Source organism: Psammomys obesus, unplaced genomic scaffold (assembly GCF_907164565.1).
Source record: "Psammomys obesus unplaced genomic scaffold, mPsaObe1.curated_primary_1811, whole genome shotgun sequence".
Taxonomy (NCBI): Eukaryota; Metazoa; Chordata; class Mammalia; order Rodentia; family Muridae; genus Psammomys; species Psammomys obesus.
Genome location: NW_026587216.1, coordinates 12,703,195 through 12,717,289, shown reverse-complemented (window position 1 = coordinate 12,717,289; position 14,095 = coordinate 12,703,195). Strand labels below are relative to the sequence as shown.

Sequence of the window (14,095 nt, the reverse complement as noted above, 5' to 3'; positions counted from 1 at the left end):
AGATTGCCTGACTGTAAAACTGCTGACTCAGATGGTGGTTGATCAAGGCAAGTGTTCACAGTTAAATGTACAGTGAGGGTCATTTTATCAATACAGGAGGAAAGAAGGCTCCTGTCATTTTCACATACTGGTGTCAGCTGATCACCAGATCCACAGTGTAACTACAAGTCCTAAGAAGGCATGTTGGGAATTGCACTCCAGTGAGGACACATATATTCATAGAAAAATCTGAAATGGAATGAAGGCAGGGAAGGTATTGAAAAGGAAAGAGGTGACCATGAGGATGTTACAAATGTTAGGTGAAAAAGGCAAGAGACAGGAAGCTAGGTTAGATGATACATTCCTTTTATTCTTATTTAATATTTGTGTTTGTCATCCCACCTATGAAGAGAGGTGTTGCAAGAGACAATATTTACTAACAATTATCTTTTAGTAATGCTGCTGTTAATCCTAAGCAGCTGTAGAATCAAATCACCACACAGAGATCATGATATATGCATGTTTTCTTCTTCCTCAAGGAACATTGCTGACATCATCAGAAAGGGAAACTGAGGACTCCACAGAGAGTAAGGTTTTCTCACAAATGTTTTCCTGATAGCAGACTCTCAGCAGTTTTATGGGTAGTCATTGTACCCTCAAAAAGTGGGCACAGTTACACACTTTCAACAGAAGGGGAAACTGAGGGTCATGTGTCAGATGCTTGCTCCACATAGCTCCAGGCAGAAGAAGGCCTTTGTTCAAGGGGTCCCAGGGAAGTGCAAAACCCAACTTATTTTTTCTTCATCTCATTTTCAATACCAGATGCAAGTGGTACCTCTATTCTTGGGCAGTCCTAGTTTGCAAGTAAGTCAGAAAGACCCATTTGCCTCTTGCTGAGTTCTGGTGTTAATAGCATGTACCACCCATCATTCATGGCTTGAGTTGCTTTTTCATACAGCTCTAGTCTGCCTAACTAGCAGTACAGAAAATTCTCCACAGATGTGCCCATGGGACAAAACAAAGTAGAAAGTTACTCAGTTGGGGTTCATATTCTCAGGCATCAAGTTCATAGCCAATATTAGCCATCAAAGCAAACACTTCTTATACTTGGAGTCGAGGGGAAAAAATTGTGTCTTGAGGGCACAATTTCTCTTGCTCTTGGTCTTTTTTCTAGGCACATATCTGAGGTTAGTGAGGACACTTATCCTTTTCTCTTCCCAGTTCCAACTGCACACAGCAGGAAATGGATTCTCTTTTCTCTCTCCTGAATAACTCTGCGATCACTGTGCCAGCCTGCTCTCCCTGTCTCAGGAAAACCCTGCATACTATTCTTTTCTAGGTATAATGATATATCCTTTTTTTCTATAAAGTAGATACTTATTAAAGTATACCCACTTGCTCTCTGGAAGAAATCCATATGCTGTGATAAAACTCCCTGGACAAAGCAATTTAAGTGAGTAAGGGGTTGTGAACCAGCATTAAGAGTTTCTTACAAACATAGTATGGGCTTAACTGAGAATTCTTAGATGAGACTGGGAAAGGATAGGCTGCAAATCAACTTCTTCTAACAGTCAAAAACTTAGGTCTTTAGAAAACACTCTTTTAATTCATTATAGTTCATTCACTTTGTTTCCCACCTGTACCTCCCCCCTCCCCATGCCCCTCTCCCAGTCCACTGATAGGGGAGGTCCTCCTCCCCTTCCATCTGACCCTAGCTTATCAGGTCTCATCAGGACTGGATGTATTGTCTTCCTCTTTGGGCTGGTAAGGCTGCACCCCCCTGAGGGGGAGGTGATGGAAGAGCCAGCCACTGAGTTCATGTCAGAGACAGCCCCTGTCCCCATTACTAGGGAACCCACTTGGACACTGAACTGCCATGAGCTACATCTGTGCAGGGGTTCTGGGTATCTCCAAGATTGGTCCTTGGTTGGAGTATCAGTCTCAGAAAACACCCCTTTGTCCAGATTTTTTGGTTTTGTTTTTCTCCTTGTGGAGCTCCTGTGCCCTCCAGGTATTTATATCTCCCCCTTCTTTCATAAGATTCCCTGAACTCTGCCCAAAGTTTGGCTATGAGTCTCAGCATCTGCTTTGATATACTGCTGGGTAGAGTCTTTCCAAAGCCCTCTGTGGTAGGCTCCTGTCCTTTTCCCTGTTTTTTCCCCTCTTTTGATTGACCATACCTTTTGCCTTTCTGAATGAGGATTGAGCATCTTAGCCAGAGTCCTCCTTCTTGATTAGCTTCTTTAGGTGTATAGATTTTTATATGTTTATCCTATATTATATGTCTAATATCCACTTATGAGTGAGTATATACTGTGTGTGTCTTTCTGCCTCTGGGATACCTCACTCAGGATGATCTTTTCTAGTTCCCACCATTTGCCTGCAAATTTCATGGTATCCTTGTTTTTTTATTGCTGAGTAGTACTCCATTGTGTAAATCTACCACAATTTTTGTATCCATTTTTTTTTGGCATATATCCAAAAGAAAATATTCTTTTGTCTTGGGTTCCATTTGATGAGTTACTAAACCAAAGTGTCTTGAGACCCAAGTGGATCTTGCATAGGTTCCAGAGGAGAAAGGGATTACTTTTCCTAGACATATTTGAGTCTCTCTTAAGTTGCATGACAAATAACTTTTTGCTAGCATCTGCCTAAAATACTGTGTATCTATTTCAAAATGACCAGTATGGTTCCTGTTTCACCATTACACATTCAATTCCTTTATGCAAAATAAAAGAACAGAGTATTTCCTTCGGTGAAGATCAGAATCTGGGATCTCACCAGCAGAGACACTGGGCTAAGCAAACTTCTTAGTTCTCACTATGCTTGATCTTGGCTCCTGGCCACGCAGTGTCCTACTGCTGACCCTTTTCCTGGAACTCACAGGTAAGCATTTCCTAAGAATACAGTCATTTCCCTGCCTCTCGCTACCCCTACTAATGGAATTCAAGGACTCCAGGCAAACACCAGAACTGCCACAGGAGAGAAGCTCAGAACATTCTTTTCTAGACACGGAGTCTTGAGAACTGATCTGTGAGCAGGTAAATTGCAACAGGTAAGCAGATACAGTCTATCAGAAAATCATTCAAAAACAATAATTCTATTTTTCTTTCTTTCTAAATTTATTTTTAAATTTTTTTATTAATTACACTTTATTTACTTTGTATGTCCCCTCTAGTTCCCTCCCTCTTCCCCTCCCAATCCTTCCCTTCCTCCCCCTTCTCCATGCATGCCCCTCCCCAAGTCCACTGGTAGGGGAGGGTTTCTTTTCCTTCCTTCTAATTCTAGTCTATTAGGTCTCATCAGGAGTGGCTGCATTGTCTTCCTATATGGCCTGGTAAGGCTGCTCCCCCACTGGGTGAGGTGATCAAAGAGCAGTCCAATCAGTTCATGTCAGAGACAGTCCCTGTTCCCATTGCTAGGGAAGCCACTTGGAGACTGAACTGTCATGGGCTACTTCTGTGCAGGGGTTCTAGGTTATCTTCTTGGTTGGAGTATGTGTCTCTGGAAAGATCCCTGTGTTCAAATTTTCTGCTTCTGTTGCTCTCCTTGTGGAGTTCCTGTCCTCTCCAATCTTACTATTTCCCACTTCTTTTATAAGATTCCCTGCATTCTGGCCAAAGTTTGTCCATAAGTCTCAGCATCTGCTTTGATAGTCTTCAGGGCTATCTTTCAGAGGCCCTTTCAGAGGCCCTCTGTGGCAGGCTTCCTAACTAATTCCCTGTTTTCTCCTTCTTCTGATGTCTATCCTCTTTGCCTTTCTGGATGGGGATTGAGCATTTTAACCAGAGTCCTAATATGTAAACTGACAAAATTGCTTTCAGTAGGATGATACTTAAATCATTGTAACACTAAGGCCGCTTGATCCAGCAAGTCATAACCCAAAACTGGTGGTGTCCTAGCTTCAAGCTCAGCTCTCTCTGTCAGTTTACTAAGACAAAGAGGCTTACATGCAGGCCAGTGTCTTGCCGGAGATGAAGTCTCCTAATAATACTCAGCAATCATTCTTTCTCAGTTGGATTCCTCATTTTCCCCTCTCTTCTCCAGTTTCTTTCTCATCTGATCTCAGTCTTATCACTGAGTGCTGTTTGTTTGAGAGGCTGAACTATTATTTTGTCTTGCCTGTGTTCTATTCATAGGGTTGCTATGGCAAGGTACCTGGAGGCTGGGAGCCCAGGATCAAGATGTGTGCCAAGCTTCTTTCTTCTAGGATGCCTGTTGTGCTGTAAATTGCATATTCTCTATCTTTGTGCATACATGATATTATCTCATCCTATCTCTCTGGATCTTCTCAGTTTCTTGAAATGAAACCAGTTACATTGGGGTAAGATCCACAAAAATGACATCAATAAAACTTTATCTGCTGAAAGACCCTGTTCCAAATATAGTCAAATTATGACATGCTGAAGTTGTGGCTTTGATATGCAGATATAAGCAGTTCATATATAGCAGGTACCCATACATCTCTGTTCTTTCTGATGTTCTCCAGAGAACTTTGTTTTCCTTCTTCTCTTGGCAAGTAGAATTATGGGCACTCAGAGTGGTCCTTGCTTATGATTCTCCAGGCTGGTTGTGCTTAGTCCCTTCTTTGTACTTCACAAAAGCTTGATGGCTTCAGGTCTAGATTTATCAGCCCTCAGGTTCTCCCCACTTTGGTGTTATGTTGTCTAATGTCATAGAAGCTGAACATTTAAAGTGCCCGCATTACACTCTCATTGCATCTGATACAACCATTAAGACAAGAACCCTTCTGATGACATCAGCACTTCCTGAAGCTTTCTATTTAATTTTATCAAACTAATATATAATTATATCAATTACATAATTTCCCTGCTTCCTGTCTTGAATTTGTGAATTATTTCTTTAACTGCTCTCTCTTTCTTTTATACAAACACACACATTCCTAAATATGTAAATACAACTTTTTCATATAATGTATCTGAACATGGATAACACCAATACACATGATAACATTATTAGGGAATGTTATGTCCTTTATGTCATTTATGTCCTTGCTCTCTATTTTCATTCATGTTCCATCCATGCTTTGCTTTACTGCTGTCTATGTAAGATTATCATCTGTATTCCTACAGGCTCAAACACAGCAGGACTTCCAATGGATTGAAATTTCTAAACTGTGATACTTAGTGCAACGACTGCTCTTATTGCTTGAATTATCTTAGGAATTTATTTCAGTATTGGGAAATTGTCTAGCACAAATGTTACATTTTGGGTCTGAAATATTCCCCAAATTCATGTATTAAATCTCTTTTCCCTAGATGATAGCACTGCTTTGAGAGGTGATTGGGTATTAAAAAATAAGCTGAAGATGAGCAACATTGTCCTATATACACTGTCATCACAATGAGGGTCTGCCTCACCTGAGCCCACTGTAATGGGTCCAGTAAACCGTCTGATCACTGGCCTCTCTGAGCCAGAGGAATAAGCCAGAGGAACGCTCTTATTTTGAACTGCTGGTCCAAGATATTTTTCAAATCAACAGGAAGATAACGTAACAAGCTATAACTCTATCCAGATCCCCGTCAGTATCTAACATTAGACCTAGCTCCACGCCACTGAGCAGGTCCTCCAATGTCAGTTAAAGGCTCCATGACTCAGCACATGAACTGAAAAAGAACATTTTAGTGTCATCAACATTCACTTCCAGACACCGTGGGAAGGGCTCAATGCTTCTGTCTTATATGGGCCAACATCTCAGGTCAGTGCTCTTATCACACTGTCACAGTCACAGAAGAGGAAGCAGAAGCAAAAACCACACTAATGGCAATGTCTAGAACTGTGATTTGAACTTGGGATGTCTGACTGAGATCACAAGGTTAGCAATCATTCTTTACAAAAACATTGATGTATTCCAGAGGCTTAGTCTGGTGAATGGAGAACAGGGTCTATGGATTTCTTTCCTTTGAGCTCTTCAGCTTCCTCCTTCTATGAAAACAGCCTTTCTTTGAAAAGGTCATTCACATGGAAAACTGGGTTTATGTATTTCTACATAAATTACCAATTTAAAATGGGTTTGCATGATGTGGAAAGCGTCACACTGAGAAAATTTTTTATAAGGAAAACTGGTTAGATATGGGGTATGAGCTAAGGGTTCTTGTATGAACATGTGTTACACTGGAAAATATAAGTGGCAGCATAGGTACCCATAAGAAGCATAGACTACATATAAGAACTGAGCATAACTAATATTTTAAAAGGTGATACATGGAAATTTCTCCAATTGTCTAAAGAAATAGAAGGCTCTTTGGGGAGTGAGACATTGAAAACAGGAAAACAGGGTGGTGTGAATGGGCATCACCAAGAAGAGGAAGTCTGAGAAAAGACAAAAAGAAAACATGAGAGTGAGGCAGGAGGCCCAGCATTCTAGAAGGACTTCCTTGAAGGCAGCAGCATGTGCAAAGGCCATAAGAAGAACATCCTGCCATGTCATGGACAAAGATTCACTCCACATAGATAGAGGGCACTGAGGTTTGGAACAGAGAATACCATGGCCTGGCATGAGCTTAAACTAACGTTTTATCTAACTATTGAACACAGACTATCAATCGGAGAAGGTTAATACATGTGAGCAAATGGGAGAGGGCAGTTCTCACCAGACAGTAGCAGAAGAAAAACAGGAAAAAAGGTCAGCTTTTGGATACACCTACTACTGTGTGAAGTTCCAGAAGGACATATCAGGATGCAGGAAAGAGCTTCAGTCAGGGGAAGGCACCACATTATATGTGCTTGGTAAGTACTGCATTGTCCTCCTCATCCCTGATTTCTCCAACAGGCAAAAACAGTGTCCAAGAGCAAGAAGAAGCAAGTGTGGAAGTGAGCCCTTATGTTCATGAGGTGACTTTAGCCCAACTGTGGACAAATGAAAGAAGCTGAGATGCTGTACTTGCTAGGCGTCCTCATTCTGGGAAATGTGAAATCCATGCATTGTCTGCCTGTCCCGCAGAGCTTACCTTTCTCAATTTGTCCAGGATAGTAGCTTCATAAAGACCCTGAGAGCTGACTGCCTTGCCCAGTGAGATGGTCAGACCAGGCCTACAGCCCCATAGTACTTCCTCTCCTGATGCAGTCTTCTTTTTCTGCCCCAACAACCTAGGGCCTAGTTATGCCAAGTTTCACCATAGATATCAGCAGAGATGGCAGGAAGCAGTCAAGTTACCCAAGATGTGTGTGTCTGTTGCCTTTCACAAGGAAAATCACACCAAGGCAGAAAGTGTCAGGGCCAGGGCAGGGTATAATTTTCTCATTTGTTTGCCATCCACAGCACACTGAGAACATTCAAGATATGCCCACATTCCCTGTGGAATCTCTTAACCCTTGTTTAGATGCTGGTACCAATTTGGCCTTTGCCTTAAATCTTTCTGAAAACATTTTGTATCAGGGACCAACTCTCACAGGCATTGAAAATTTTGAGCAATATAGGCTTATGTCCTAGAAAAAGTCTCCTCGTGGAAGATCTCGAATCACTAGCCGAGGTTAACAAATTAAAAAACAAACAAAACGAAACAAAATAATCATTTTGAATCTCCTGGCAGAGGCCTGGAATCTTTTTTTCTTGATCTTGATTTGGAAATTGTACAATGTGGAGAGTCCGACTATCCAATATCACTGTGCCTGAGATGTGCGCCCTGTGATCCAGCCCCCTGTCCATAATCTCACGTCCAGAAAGGGCTGGGATATGGTCTCAAATCCACATCTGACTCCAGGCCAGCTTTTTGCTGTCCAAGGATAGACACCATCTTCCCTGATGAGCCTACTACATAAGAGATGCTGAATCAGAATTTCTTGAACTCAGCCAGCATTTCCATTCATCAAATACCCCAGGTTTCAAGATATTCTTGCATCTGAGCTACTATGCAGAAGTGATCAGAAAGCTATCCCAATGTCAGCCTGATCGCTCTGTGTTGGAACTGAGACCTATTCCCCTGTATAAGCAAAGCATCATATTCTATCAGGTAGACGTACTCTAATTCAGATCCCAGATCGTAAGTGTCTCATTTATTTCTCTACAGCATGTCACAGTGGATGAACACATATAGCCATCGTCCTGTCCATAAGGCATGCCCTCTGGAGAGGGCCTGCTGGGTTTGAGTGTAAGTTAGTTTATAAAGATATTATCATTTTCCAACCTCGGTGTGGTTTAGCAAGCCTTATCACAACATCTCAGGGAAGAGAGACACTGAAGTTCTAGGTAATGCAACGTGTAGGCAACCCAAACTAGCAAGTGACTCAGGTAAGATGCAATCCATAAGCTTCCAGTGATACTAGCTTTATTTTCCATGCTATTTGTCCTAAGGATGCCATTGCTTTGCAAGTAGGTGAAAGGAAGGAAATGAAATAGCAACATGCTAGGTGCCATGTCTCTGTTACAGCATTTTCTCCCTGTGCATGTTTAAGAGGGGAGAGGTTACTTCTTCCCTTTAGAGAAGAAGATCCTGAGGTTCATAGAGGGCATCTGACTTGTGAACAGGTGAAGAAGAAGCAACTGTTGACTACAGGACTCTGCCTCACAGACTGACACAGCATACATGCTCTCCTTCGTACATAGCTATTTTCTGAGCAACAGCCACAGACTAGCGCTTTCTCCTGCATCCAGTCTTAAAAATGAGAAGAAGAAATAAGTCAGGTCTACAGGAGCTGGGGCCCCTGGAACAAAGGCCTCCTTCTGCCTGGAGCTTTCTGGGGCAGCAATTTGGTACAGAATTCCTCAGGTCTGATTCTTAGGGAAGAACTAGAGTAGTGCCAACAGCAGGGCATTAGTATGGGGACAGTTTACTATCTTGTGGTAAATGAAAGTGAGGGCACAGGAAATGTCCTCTGAGACACAGAAGGAAAGAGGAGCCAAAGTCTCTATTTCATCCTTGGTCTCCTCATCTGTGCCATGGTGATGGTCATAGATACTTCAGAGGGAAAGGTTGGGCCTTCTGTATATCAACTGAAACAGTGGCAACATCCCTATCCACAAACTAAGTGGCATCATGGTTGTAAAACTTTGACAAGGTTGTAAAACCCTGGACAATTTACTGAATTCCAACCTGTTTCCTCTTCTGTAGAATGGGGATAACCTGCACCCACTTTTCCAAGGTGTAATCACTACCCAGAAAATTGCTGAGAGGCTGGCATCAGGAAGCCATGAATGAGAAAACCTTGCTCTTTCTGGAGTGCTATTTTCCCTTTCTGGGATGATGGCAGCCATGGTCCATGGTCAATGTTATGGACACATCTTACATGGTGACGTCATGGTCTTTACAGGGGATCAGTACGGCCATGGTCTTCAGAAGAGAGGGACGAGATTTAGTGTCTGGGTATGCATCCTGGCACTGTGAAGGTGCCAGGACTATCCTCCATGTAGTGTTCTCACATCATATATTTTCCCTGCTAGCACACTATACAAATTGGTTATATGAAAAGAATGAAGTCTGTAACAACACACTTAGGGAAACTTTATGACTTGTAAGAAATATTTCATCATTGAGTTGTGTTAGTCAAAGGCCATGTGACCTTGGACTTTTCACTTTACATCTCCAGGCCTTAGGTATCAGTGAAGTTAGGGTGGGGTCGGTGGCTCCACCTTGGTGGCTTGTAAATGTTTCCTCTGTTTTTGAATGTTAATAGTAGCTTTTATGCTTAGAGTACTGCATTCCTTTTTTGTTTAGTTGTAGGGGGGTTGGCATTTTTAGAATTAATTCTTTTATTTCCTTTTTATCCTGATTACAGCTTCCCTTTCCTCCTCTATTCCCAGCCCCTCCCTCTCATCACCCTCCCGCCAAACCTCCCTTTCTCCTTTCTCCTATTTACAGAGATTACTGGAAACTTGAGAAACTGCACCTGTCTTGGTCCGAGGATACTGTCCCAGGGATCATCCTAAGTATCACCAAACAGGGTCTTCGCTAGATCCCATTAACCTTGTGACCCTCCCTAGGAGTTAGATTCACAGTTAGAGTGAGAATAATAATCCCCAAACCCCAGAATTATGCAAATCAGGTATAAGAATAAAAAAAAAGTGTTCAGTCTAGGTGTAAATATGGGTGATCACGGCTGAGGAATACAGATGTAAGTCACTTCAAAGTCCACTGTGAAAGAAAGTTTATGCCATTTTTATAGTAACACGATAAGAAAGTAATAAATTAAGACACTTTTGAAAGTGGGAATATGGAAGAGGTGGGTTACAACACAGAAAGGAAATATGTCAGAGGCCTCATGTTAGGGGAACATGTTAGACCTTAGCATCTGTGTTAGCTGAAACTAGTGGCCTGCTAAGTTAATACATTCTAAAGGAGAACTAGTACTCTGCTTGTACAATCCAAATGATTTAACTAGTTGCGACACAGCTGTTATGTCAGGTACAGAGGAAGGCAATATATAGCCTTTGATGAAGCTAGATACGTCCAGGATAATTTGGTTCTGGACCTGCAACATGCCAAACTACAATTCATTAATGCTAAGAAGATAAAGAAGCATTTAGAAAGGTTACGTTTGAATGTTCATCTTCTTTGTGGAATCTTTTGTTCATAAAACCAAGTGTCATTTGGCACTGAGCACAAATTCTAACCCACTCTTTCTACAAGGGCAACTTGCTGAGTTAGGGCCAACAGGGAACTAGATATCTTTTTTTCCGTGTCTTCCACTTTGAAGAAGTGGAAGAAGTTGGGATAGGGAACGAATTCAAACTGGGCTTAGAAGTCTACAGATGGGCCAAATAGAGACCCCTGATGACAAACCGTGTCCTCTCTGTTTCCCCTGCCCCTTGATTTCCAGAAAAGAAGACAACAGACACTGCTAAAGTACTTGTATTTGTGCTCCTTGGAACCAAACTGCTGCTGGCAATTGGTGTCTCTTCCATCTACCTTCACAAGAAGCAGAAGGCCTAACTGTAAGTTAGAAGGGATGGAGACTGTATTAATTGTTTTTATATTGCTGTGGCAAGGCAAAACAAGTTATACAAGAAAGGATTTATTTGGCTTCAGTGCCCCAGAGGCATATGTTCCCATCATGCCTGAGAGGCACGGAAGCCTGACCAGGAAGCTGAGAAATGACATAGCCAGCAGGAAGTATGGAACAGAGAGATCAAACTGGAAGTGTTATAAGGCTGTTAAGCCTCAGAGCTCAACTCCTATGACATACTTCCTCTAGCAAGGATGTCTCATCTAAACCTCCTCAAAGAGTACCTCCAACTTGGAACCAAGTGTTCAGACATCTTGGAATATAGGGAATATTTCTTATTCAAACCATCCTGGGGATATGACTCTACGGACTAAAATAGAAGGGCCAATTCATTGGTCAAACATTTTTGGAATCTGTGGTGATGGCATGTGCTAAGGATCCTCAAGAATCTCTTGGAAACTTTTGACACATGCCTCACTCTCAGGAAGTCTGTGTTCTGCAGAAAGGGTCCAGTCAAGGACCAGTAAAGATGTTCAAATAGACCTAGAGGATATGAAGGACCAGGGCCCTGGGATAGGATGTGGGGAATTGCCTTCACTGCACAATAAGTAGAATGCAAGGGTTCCATGGGTAAAAGCAATCTACATTATGGACCAATTTTTAGAAGTTTCAGGTCATTTGTAATAAGGAATATTTCTTCTTTGACCTCTCTGTGATGATGAATAGGCTCATAAAGACTGTATGACTCAGAAACTAGGCTGAGTTGACACTTTGATGACATGGGCATCTCATTCACTCAGGAAGGAGGAAAGCGGTAGTAAGGAACACTGAAGCACTATGATACGATGTGTAAGTGATGAAAGGAGTATTGAATCAGAACTGATTTTCTACAGCTCTTCTCTCCGTCTTCTGCTACAGAAAACCCTGAATATCTGACATCACCTTTCTTTGAGAGGCTCAACATAGAAGGAGAAGAAGCTGGTGAGACACGCTGGAAGGTGTGTCTCCTACTATCTGCCTTACAAGGACAACTGAAACTCACAAGTTCTTGGTATTCACCTGCAGAGCATTGATAGTCCAGAGCTGTGATGTTGGTTATATTAGAATACATTTTGGGGGTTCTTAATATCATTAAATAAAGAATTTAAAGATGAACTCAAGTGAGAGCCTATGGATAAAGTTGAAGAAAAATTCCCAGTTTAGGCAACGTGTACAATTCAGCAACCTCACCGAGTAAGAGAATGGAGGAGTAATGGGAAAAACATGCTGTCTAAGAAGGCACAGAGGTCAGACACTGGCACATAGTGGAAAGAAGGGAGTTAAGAAGTCCCAAGGTATCATAAAAATTGTTCTAACGTTCTGGCCAGCATTTAAATCCAAAAGAAAGAGGCAGTAAAAAAATAAAGAAAAAAGAAAAAGAAAAAGCAGTTTCTATCCGAATCAGGCCAGCTAGGCAGACCCAACTGAACCTCAACATAGCATGAAAGGACTGTGCTGGGTAGGGAAAATTCTGGGAAGGGAGGGGTATTAGAGCTATTAATAAAATATTCTTTTTTGACAGTCTTACTATATAGCTTTGGAGGTCCTGGAACTCACTGTGTAGACAAGGCTGGCGTTGACCTCATTTAGATCTGCTTACCTCTGCCTCCTGAGAGCTGGGGTTGATGTGCTAAAGCAGCATACCTGCAGAGAAAGCAGTATCGACCTAGTCCCTTAATGTGGTGTGAGAGGATCCTAGCCTGGCTGATTTACCCTGGAATGCTAGGTCTCCATCAGGGGCCACAGAGTCTACTCTTTTTCATTTGGGTGAAGTTTTCTACAGATATCTGTTACGTCCATTTGAGTTATAACATATGTTAGCTTCATTATTTCACCACCTGCTTTGTGTCGGGATGATCTGTTCGTTGGTGAGAGTGGGGTATTGATGCTTCTCACTATTAATGTGTGGGGTTCAGTGTGGGGTTTAAGCTTTAACGATGTTTCTTTTACAAATGTGAGTGACATTGCATTTGGGGCACAAATGTTTAGAACTGAGATGTCATCTTGCTGAAGTTTTTCCTTTGGTGAGTATATAGTGTACATCTCTATCTCTTTTGGTTAATTTTGAACTATTTGTTGTTGTTGTTGTTAGATATTAGAATGGCTACACCAGCTTGTTTCTTAGATCCGTTTGCTTGGCAAATCTTTTTCCAACCCTTTTCGCTGAGGTGAGGTTTATCTTTGATGTTAAAGTGTGTTTCTTGCTATATAACCCACTTGGACACTGAACTGCCATGGGCTACATCTGTGCAGGAGTTCTAGGTTATCTCCACGAATAGTCTTTGGTTGGAGTATGAGTCTCTGGGAAGTTCCCTGTGTTCAAATTATCTTGTTCTGTTGCTCTCCTTGTGGAGACCCTGTCCTCTCCAACACTTACTATTTCCCACTTCTTACATAAAATTCCATTCACTCTGCCCATCAGTTGGCCATCAGGCTCAGCATCTGCTTTGACAGTCTATACTGCAGAGACTTTCAGAGGCCCTCTGTGGCAGGTTCCAAGGTTGTTTCCTGTTTTCTTCTGGCTTTCAGAGGCCCTCTGTGGCAGGTTCCCAGGTTGTTTCCTGTTTTCTTCTGGCTTTCAGAGGCCCTCTGTAGCAGGTTCCTAGGTTGTTTCCTATTTTCTTTTTCTTCTGATGTCCATCCTCTTTGCCTTTCAGGATGGGGATTGAACATTTTAGTTAGGGTCCTCTCTTTTGCTTAATTTGTTTAGATGTACAGATTTTAGTGGGTTTATTCTATATTGTATGTTTATATGAGTGAGTATATACCATGCATGTCTTTTTGCTTCTGGGACAACTCACTCAGGATGATCCTTTCCAGGTCCCATCATTTACCTGCAAATTTCATGATTTCCTTATTTTTCATTGCTGAGTAATACTCCATTGTATAGATGTACCACAGTTTCTGCATCCATTCTTCAGTTGAGGGGCATCTGGGCTGTTTCCAGATTCTGGCTATTACAAATAAAGCTGCTACAAACATGGTTGAGCAAATGTCCTTTTTGTGTACTTCAGCCTCTTTTGGGTATATGCCTAGGAGGGGTATGGCTGGATCTTGAGGAAGCGCTATTCCTAGTTGTCTGAGAAAGCGCCAGATTGATTTCCAGAGTGGTTGTACCAGTTTACATTCCCACCAGCAGTGGAGGAGGGTTCCCCTTTCTCCACAACCTCTCCAT

The 14,095-nt window shown here is 42.0% G+C and overlaps 1 long non-coding RNA gene across 1 annotated transcript in view; it reads left to right on the top strand.

Moving 5' to 3' along the window:
* The first annotated feature begins 9,803 nt into the window (after positions 1–9,803).
* Positions 9,804–14,095, top strand: part of LOC129673592 (uncharacterized) — an 8,361-nt gene continuing 4,069 nt past the window's right edge. Inside the window, exons 1-2 of the long non-coding RNA XR_008719678.1 lie at positions 9,804–10,870; positions 11,800–11,879. This is a non-coding gene — a long non-coding RNA (uncharacterized LOC129673592). The remainder of the gene's footprint in view (positions 10,871–11,799; positions 11,880–14,095) is intronic.